Source organism: Amia ocellicauda, chromosome 5 (genome assembly GCF_036373705.1).
Source record: "Amia ocellicauda isolate fAmiCal2 chromosome 5, fAmiCal2.hap1, whole genome shotgun sequence".
Lineage (NCBI taxonomy): Eukaryota > Metazoa > Chordata > Actinopteri > Amiiformes > Amiidae > Amia > Amia ocellicauda.
The window spans coordinates 12,186,602-12,193,728 of NC_089854.1; the positions used below are offsets into that span (position 1 = coordinate 12,186,602).

Genomic DNA, 7,127 nt, shown 5'->3' on the forward strand with positions numbered 1-7,127 from the left:
GAGAGAAGAGGGAGTGAGAGGTAGAGAGATAGAGATAGTGTTAGAGAGATGGGATACAGGAGAGGGGATGGAAATGTAAGGGATGGATGGACTGGGAGAGGGGGGGGAGAGGTTATTTAAAAAAAAAAAAGTGGAAAGGAAAAAATGAAGGGAGACCGAAGGATCCAGAGAGAGAAATGGATGGAGGCAGAGGAAACCCAGACAGAGTAAATCCCATTTGAGGAAAGCCCTTTTTCACTGCACATCAAAGGAGAGAACGAGAGAGAAAACTGGGAGAGGGAGGAAGAGCAATAGGGAAAGAAATACAAAACTCTTAACAAAGACTCCACCATAGTGTGCTGCATGAGGAGCCCACAGCCTGTAATGAAACTGCTAATTGTATCATTCACAACCCCTTCTTCAATCACACCATTGAAATAGTATTACAAAGTAGAGTATTGTTTTGTTCCTCAAATACAAATACATTTATAAATACATAATCATCATCATAATCATAATAACACAGCGGTCAGTGGGACTTGTGTGCCATGTTACGCTGTGGCTGGGGATGCGCTTAATGTCCCATTATACGCACTTTCATTGTCCTTATTAACATGGCGCTATATTCTATGCAATACTATATAGCATTGCGTAATACAGTATAGTACAGAATAGTATAGATTTACGTAAAATGTAATCTGGTGTATTGTAGTATAGTATAATACAGAATAGTATAATTTAAGAGTAATATAGTATTTTGGAGTATAATAGATTGCAGGAGTGAAACAAACTGGGAAGTAGTGCGTATAATGACGACGTCTACAAGGTTTTCTCTTAAGTAAAAACCGCAACATTGAACCGGCCGACCGACCACCCGCGTGTGTTCATCTACTCAAGGTTTCCGCTGAGTTGCACAAAAACACACACAAAGATGCAAAATAATAATAATCAGAAATCTCTATGTATGTGTGTCTAGGACTTAAATGAAGAGCACTATATATTATTATTTCAGGGCTCTGATCCTATCTGTGTCCATTGATATATAGGCCTACAGTGTTTGTGATATTACAACAATATGGCATTAACAGAAATCAAATCAAAGCGTTCATATTCCATTTCACCAGATATCTTTCTCTATTTCCCATATATACACACACACACCCATCCATCTATAATGCAGGTTCTAAATGAAGAAAACCTTATTAATAGTATTAATAAAACAGACGGGATCAAATTTCACTCATCTGTCAGTTAATGCCCGGGCAGGACAGGCACAGGGCGCGTTATTAATTTACAGAAGATGAAGCGCTTGTGAATGTCCTGTCGGCCGGGGTTCTGCGTCAAACGCGGAAGGTGCAAGATCAGCTGTATTGGGTGTGCTCGACTGTGTGTGCAAGTGAGGAAAAGTGAAGAGCGAAGCCCAGGCAGAGAGAACAGGGATTCATAAAAAGGGATGAATAAATCTGTGTGTGCACGTGAGAGAGAGAGAGAGAGTGTATGTGGAGTTTGTGTGTGAAAGTGTGTGTTGTGGAAGTTGGAATTAGTAATTAATGTGTGCGAGTGGGTGCAGTCTGTGCGGATATTGTGAGTGTGTTGCTGAGAAGGGGCATTGCATGGGAGTGCATGGATAGTGTGAGCGTTTTGTGGAGAGGGCAGTGTGTGTGAGTGTGTGTGGGAGACAGGGGAATTGTCTGTGTGTTTAATTCCAGCGAACTAGGAGAATCCCACCGTCTGAGCCGCCAGCCTGCCCGTTTCATCTCCCACTCGCTGCGCCATTCTGGCAGATTATTATTTTCCCGGCGTTTCTTGCTGAGACATCAGTAAAGTGACGCTGCAGTCGGGAAAACCGTGCTTCCCCTCTGCTCACTGAGCCCCAGCCCCGCAGCGCCCCGCACACACACGCACATAGACACACGCACACACACACACACACAATCTCTCACTCTCACAATCTCTCACTCTCTCACACACACACACACACACAATCTCTCTCTCACACGCACACACACACACGCACACACACACAATCTCTCTCACACACGCACACACACACGCACACACACAATCTCTCTCTCACACACACACACAATCTCTCTCTCACACACACACACAATCTCTCTCTCACACGCATACACACACACACACACACACAATCTCTCTCTCACACGCACACACACACACGCACACACACACAATCTCTCTCACACACGCACACACACACGCACACACACAATCTCTCTCTCACACACACACACAATCTCTCTCTCACACACACACACAATCTCTCTCTCACACGCATACACACACACGCACACACACAATCTCTCACTCTCACACAATCTCTCACTCTCACACACACACACAATCTCTCTCACACACGCACACACACACAATCTCTCTCACACACGCACACACACAATCTCTCTCACACACGCACACACAATCTCTCTCACACACACAATCTCTCTCACACACAGTCCCTCACACTCTCACTCTCTCTCACACACATCTCACTCACTCTCTCGCTGTCTCTCTCTCTCTCGCACACTCACACTCCACGGAAGTCTTTTTCGAGGCAGCGCATTTGTTTGTGTGCTGTACAACAACAACAACAACGTCAATCAGCGGCGCCACACGAGCCCCGGACTCCTCAAAAAACCAACGAAACACACGGGACCCCCGCCTCCGTTACTACAAGGATACTACTACTACCACCGTTTACCCTCACAAGTAAGTAAACACCCTTATCACTGCATAAGCTCAATATTCACACACCCTACATGCTTAAAATGAACGTAAAATAACCTCGACCCCAACTATATAAAGCCATGCACCGGTCATCGCACGACAGCCCGGCAGCCGCCTCGACACAGAGGCAGACAGCCGTGACAGCAGCGCGACATTGTGATTAATATGTACTGAGCCACTAAGCATCAGCGCCAGCCCGCAGCTGTGCGCCTCTCCTCCCCCGTCCACTTCTCTCCGTAATATTAAGTTCTGTTATTCGGGTGTCCACTGGTGACGGCGGTCCAGACATGCCGTTACTTTGGCTTGTCCGCTTGTTAGGTTACCTCTCCGTGCTTTTAATTGCATTGCAATAATAATAGGAATAATGTAATGCAATATAAATGCCATTGCTTTATTCTAGTTTAAAACGCCGTATTCACCTCGTTTGCGTTGCTATTCGGTGTCGTCCCTTTCGGCACAGCCTTCACAGACGCGCATAGTGGGCAGAGATGCGAGGAAGCAGCGCTGGAGAAATCTCCCTCTCTGTGCGCTCCGGTAAGCGTATCTGCCAGCCACACACACACAGAGCCACTCTCTCTCTCTCTCTCTCTCTCTCACACACACACACAGCCACTCTCTCTCTCTCTCTCTCACACACACACACACACACAGCCACTCACTCACTCACTCTCTCTCTCTCTCTCACACACACACACACACAGCCACTCACTCACTCTCTCACACACACACACACACACAGCCACTCACTCACTCCCTCTCTCTCACACACACAGCCTATCAGGAGGGAGGGAGCGAGCATAGCGGCATAATTGCGCCGCCATGGAGAGAAGGAAGCCGGGGAACTATTAATTGGGTGCCAGCATTTCATTGTGTGTGTTAGGAGTAGGTAACAGTGTGTATATGAGTCTAAAAGAGTGTGTGTGAGAGAGAGAGAGAGAGTGAGAGAGAGACACAGGAGTGTGTGTGTGCAGCTCTGCGAGTGTGCATGTGTAGTATTGCGAGTATAGATCAGTGTGGTGGTGTGCGTGTCAGTGAGTTTCACACTCTCCTTGTCTGAATTATTCACACAAGGAGTGACAATTTGCTCGCTCCCTCTTGGTTTGTCATCCCCCCCTTTCTTTCTGTGTTTCAGCTTCATAGAAGGTAGGAGAGAGCGAGCTGAAGAAACTAATGAATACATAAAAACTTATATGAATGACTAATGGAAGCCTGGAGGTGCACTGCTCTCCTTTTCTCTCTCTCCCTACCCCTCCCACTCTTTCACCACCACTGCCGTGACCTTTCAGTCCAGTTTACCATGGTTACAAGGCAGGCGGTCAGTTGAGTGACATTTCACTCCGGTGGCACACAACCTGACAACACTGTCCTGAGCCACCGCACTCTGTCCCCCCTTCATCTCCTCCCGCTCTGTAGAATACAAAATAGTGTAGAGCAATATAGTATAGTGCAACACACTACAGTAGAGTATATCTGTGGTGTGTTGCAATACAGTGTATATAACAGTGCCAATTACAAAATAAATAAATCAAAACTCCTTTTCATTTCACTAAGAGCCCTGGCTGTCATCCCCTGCCCAGGTAGATGACGAGAGAGAAGACAGACAGACCAAGGGGGGGGGGGGAGGTAATAAAGACAACAGCAGTAAACTATGGGTCCCTGAGGTCCGGTGTGTAAAAGGAGAGAGAATACAGGGTTACAGTCATTACTACTGCACTGACAAAAGACAGCGTGTGGAGAGAGTCCAAGAGAGACAGAGGAAGAGGGAAGCCCACAAAGTAGTCTCTAAAAAGGGAAACGCACTTTATAAAATCAGCAGGTCCCTCCCACGCTTCACACCAGTGCTTGAGCCAGAGACTGACTGATTGATTGAGGCCCCTAGCTGCCCACTATATAGCTGCCTGCCACAGACAGAGGGGGCACCAGTGTGCTCTGTCTATAGGGGGACAGCTTGGGAGAGGAAATTGCACCACCATAATTTAAAAACATTTAGGATTGTTCCAGTAATTACAAGATTATATTCATTGTATACACTTGTGCAAATCTGTAGTCACATTTATTTGTGATTCTATCCATGATTTATATCTTTTGTAATACTTCCCCTTGAAATGAATTGAGAGAGATGAGAAACTAACATGTGCATTGAGGTTTTTAATTTAATCTGCTCTGGCAAAATTATTAATTATGTCAAACCAGCACAGGCATTTGTAATTTTAATTGGTCTGAGAGAGACAGAGAGAGAAGCTCAGAGAAAGCGAGAGAAACGGGAGAACGAAACCGACAGATAGCTAGAGATTAACAGAAATGGGAGAACAAAAATATTTTATACTGAAAAGACCACGAATAAAAATCGGTGCCCTCTTTTTTTTTTAAATTAAAGAAGTATAAATTTGCCATCTGATTGAAGGTTTTCCAGCTGAGGGTAAAGTGACTAGGCGCTGGGGCCGGTCTACACCTCACACTGCAAAGTAACAAATTCAGAACAGCCCTGCTGAGAGACTGCCCTCAAGTGGCGATCGCAAGTAACTGCTCCCTCCGTGTACAGTTCAATGGCCGAGGACGACTTCTTAGGGAGTGTCCAGTGCAGCACTGGGGGGGGGGGGGGGGGGAGTCCTGGTGAACTCTGACCTTTAACTATGCCTAGGGTTGGGAGTGGGACTAGGGCAGAATTTCCCACCAGTTATGACTGGGAATAAGACCAGGGAGGGTTGGTTGAGTTCAGGGAGGAGCAGAAGCAATGGTTCCGTCGGCTGTAGTTCTGGTTCTGTGCGTCACTGAGGAGGGGAGGGGGGCTGTGCCTGGAGTGTACAGCACTGTGCCAGTTAATAGGGACTTTTTGAATTAATAACCCGTGTTGTTGATGGCCCTTGCAAGGTCCTGAAGTTCATCACTGCATAAAATGAAGTGAGGTGCACAGATTAAATAAGTTGCCTAGGTTACACAAATTCATGTAGGTTATGCAAATTATGTGGCCTAGGCAACTGTTGTAAAATTGGCATTTTCATGCAGGCAACCCAAATTATGTAGAACTGGTATTCATTAAAAATACACAATCCAGGCAGGTGACAAATCGCATGAATCATGTCACTTGTGAAACCCATTCATTTGCGCTCTTTGCCCGTTTCAGCAGCTGCATCCTGTTCAACCCGCCCGCTGTGACTAATTCAGCCAAGACAATGATCGTTCTGCAAGCTCAGCTGAGAGGAGCAGATCACACCGGCGCCGTCGCTGCCTGCAGCTGTGCCAGACCCTCCCCGCGCTCGCACACCAGCCCTGCCACCGGCCAAACGGATGCTGCTGACAACGCTAGGACCATGCCAGAGACACCATTCCTAATTAAAATCGGTAAATATTGTAGGAGCTCTTTTCTAAATCAGTTAGTCTGTACGATTAGTCTATGGGGCTTCTGCTCCCCCCCCACACACATTTTAAATGTAATTAAATTTTTGCTTCTACTGTTTCACTACAGTAACCAGAGTTTCTACACAAAACGACTTTGTATACAACAGCAAACATCCCCGGGGTACAACCACCACACTGCTGAGCCATACGGGCAGTGAAGTATGGTCTAGTGCCACGCAGTGCAAAAATGCCCTTTAAACACCACTACTCTACCCCAGACCTTAATTCTACTGAACAAAGAGCAGACAAACACTCACCTCTTCTCCCTTCTGGTTTATTTTCCTTCCTTCCTTCTTACAGATAATCCAGTACTATGCCACAGCTCAGCTCTCGTATTCAGGAGCTGCTGTGGTACCCAGTGAGTCATACACATTTGCCTTTGAACTGCAGGGTCTACAAAAAGCACCAAAACAATAAACATAGTAATTCACTGCTTTTCTGAGATTGGTTTCTCTGGAGCCTTGCTGCCCTCTAATGGCAAGAATAGACCATTACATTAGACTTCTCATAATAGGCAGGGTCAACTATTCCACCACCTCCTTCAACCTCCCCCCCCCAACCCAAAATCCAGAATAGAATCCGCTGATTATTTCATGCTAACTTCATGCATACAGATATGAAATCCTCATCTCCACCTGCAAACCCAGTAAAGCAGAGATCAGAACACTGTCGAGGTCTTAAATATTAGAGATTACATTTGAAACAGGCATGAGTGTGTCAGTAGAACATTTATTAATATTCATAAACTTGATAAAAAATGAAGGATTCCAAGATTTGATGGAGGAGTGTCAGTGTGCGAATGTGACCGATACCAGTGTCCGTGTGTCTGTGTTTCTCACTGTTGCATCAGAGGGTCAAGTGTGAATCAGCTTCAGTGCGTGTGTCAGCGTGTGCATCAGGTTGTATCAGTGTGTCAATGTACGTAGGAGTCGATGCGTACGTGTATAATTGTGTCAGTGTACATGTGTATGTGTGTGTGTGAGAGAGTGTGTACATCAGTA

At 45.9% G+C, this 7,127-nt stretch overlaps 1 protein-coding gene across 1 annotated transcript in view; it reads right to left on the bottom strand.

Moving 5' to 3' along the window:
• Positions 1-3,949, bottom strand: part of LOC136749474 (sodium/calcium exchanger 2-like) — a 30,029-nt gene extending 26,080 nt beyond the window's left edge. Inside the window, exon 1 of the mRNA XM_066703821.1 lies at positions 3,147-3,949. The gene's annotated coding sequence lies outside the window, so the exon portion shown is untranslated. The remainder of the gene's footprint in view (positions 1-3,146) is intronic.
• Positions 3,950-7,127: the final 3,178 nt, after the last annotated feature.